At 41.4% G+C, this 2291-nt stretch overlaps 1 non-coding gene across 1 annotated transcript; it reads left to right on the top strand.

Moving 5' to 3' along the window:
- The first annotated feature begins 1644 nt into the window (after positions 1-1644).
- Positions 1645-1752, top strand: LOC112788572 (small nucleolar RNA R71). The gene has a single exon (XR_003195932.1). It is a non-coding gene; the product is annotated as a small nucleolar RNA R71 (small nucleolar RNA).
- The last annotated feature ends 539 nt before the right edge of the window (positions 1753-2291 follow it).

The following is a 2291-nucleotide window of genomic DNA, read 5'->3' as shown; positions in this document are numbered from 1 at the left end:
GTTTGGATATGGGAGTTCAACACCAAACTTAGAGTTTGGTTGTGGCCTCCCAACACCAAACTTAGAGTTTGACTGTGGGGGCTCTGGTTGACTCTATTTTGAGAGAAGCTTACTGTGCCTCTTTTCCATGTTTACAGAAGGATGTCCTTGAGTTTTAAACTCAAGGGAGTCCTCATTCAATTGAAGGACTAGTTCACCTCTGTTAACATCAATGACAGCTCTTTCTGTGGCTAGGAAGGGTCTTCCAAGGATGATGGATTCATCCTCATCCTTTCCAGTATCTAGGATTATGAAATGAGCAGGGATGGAAAGGCCTTCAACCTTTACTAATATGTCCTCTACTTGTCCATAAGCATGTTTTCTGGAATTGTCTGCCATCTCTAATGAGATTTTAGCAGCTTGTACCTCAAAGATTCCCAGTTTCTCCATTACAGAGAGGGGCATGAGGTTTATCCCTGACCCAAGGTCACATAGAGCCTTCTCAAAGGTCATGGTGCCTACGGTACAAGGTATTAGGAACTTTCCAGGATCCTGTTTCTTCTGAGGCAGTCTCAGTTGATTCAATGCATTTAGTTCATTGGTGAACAGGGGAGGTTCATCTCCCCAAGTCTCATTACCAAATAAATTGGCATTCAGCTTCATGATTGCACCAAGGATCTTGGCAATTTTCTCTTCAGTAACATCCTCATTCTCTTCAGAAGAGGAATACTCATCAGAGCTCATGAATGGCATAAGGAGGTTCAATGGAATCTCCATGGTCTCTAAATGAGCCTCATATTCCTTTGGTTCCTCAAAGGGAAACTCCTTATTGATCACTGGACGTCCCAGGAGGTCTTCCTCCTTGGGATTCACGTCCTCCCCTTCCTCCTTGGATTCGGCCATGATGGTTATATCAATGGCCTTGCACTCTCCTTTTGGAATTTCTTTTGTATTGCTTGGGAGAGTACTAGGAGGGATTTCAGTGATCCTTTTACTCAGCTGGCCCACTTGTGCCTCCAAATTTCTAATTGAGGACCTTGTTTCATTCATGAAACTTACAGTGGCCTTGGACAGATCAGAGACTAAGTTTGCTAAATTAGAGGTATTTTGTTCAGAGTTCTCTGTCTGTTGCTGAGAAGATGATGGAAAAGGTTTACTATTGTTAAACCTGTTTCTTCCACCATTATTAAAGCCTTGTTGAGGCTTTTGTTGATCCTTCCATGAGAGATTTGGGTGATTTCTCCATGAGTAATTATAGGTGTTTCCATATGGTTCACCCATGTAATTCACCTCTGCTATTGCAGGGTTCTCAGGATCATAAGCCTCTTCTTCAGCAGATGCCTCTTGAGTACTGTTGGATGCAGCTTGCATTCCATTCAGACTCTGAGAAATCATATTGACTTGCTGAGTCAATATTTTATTCTGAGCCAATATGGCATTCAGAGTATCAATTTCAAGAACTCCCTTCTTCTGAGGCGTCCCATTACTCACAGGATTCCTCTCAGAAGTGTACATAAATTGGTTGTTAGCAACCATGTCAATGAGTTCTTGAGCTTCTGTAGGCATTTTCTTTAGGTGAATGGATCCACCTACAGAAATATCCAATAACATCTTAGCTAATTCAGACAGACCATCATAGAATCTATCCAGGATGGTCCATTCTGAAAGCATGTTAGAAGGACACTTTTTGGTCAGTTCTTTGTATCTCTCCCAAGCTTCATAGAGGGATTCACCTTCTTTCTGTCTGAATGTTTGAACATCCACTCTAAGCTTACTCAGCTTTTGAGGAGGAAAGAACTTGACTAAGAAAGCCTTGACCAGCTTATCCCAAGAGTTCAGGCTATCCTTAGGTTGAGAGTCCAACCATATTCTAGCTCTGTCTCTTACAGCAAAAGGGAAAAACATGAGCCTGTAGACTTCAGGATCTACTCCATTAGTCTTAACAGCATCACATATCTGCAAGAATTCAGTTAAAAACTGAAAAGGATCTTCAGATGGAAGTCCATGAAACTTGCAGTTTTGTTGCATCAGAGAAACTAATTGAGGTTTAAGCTCAAAATTGTTTGCTCCAATGGTAGGAATTGAGATGCTTCTTCCATGTAAATTGGAATTAGGTGTAGTAAAGTTACCAAGCATCCTCCTTGCATTATTATTATTTTCGGGTGCCATCTCCTCTTCCTGTTCGAAAATTCCTGTAAGGTTGTCTCTGGATTGTTGTATTTTAGCTTCTCTTAGTTTCCTTTTCAGAGTCCTTTCAGGTTCAGGATCTGCTTCAACAAGAATGTTCTTGTCCTTGCTCCTGCTCATATGAC

This window comes from Arachis hypogaea, chromosome 20 (genome assembly GCF_003086295.3).
Source record: "Arachis hypogaea cultivar Tifrunner chromosome 20, arahy.Tifrunner.gnm2.J5K5, whole genome shotgun sequence".
In the NCBI taxonomy this organism is placed as follows: Eukaryota; Viridiplantae; Streptophyta; class Magnoliopsida; order Fabales; family Fabaceae; genus Arachis; species Arachis hypogaea.
The sequence above is the reverse complement of the archived record's forward strand: the minus strand, read 5'-3'. Positions and strand labels throughout refer to the sequence as shown.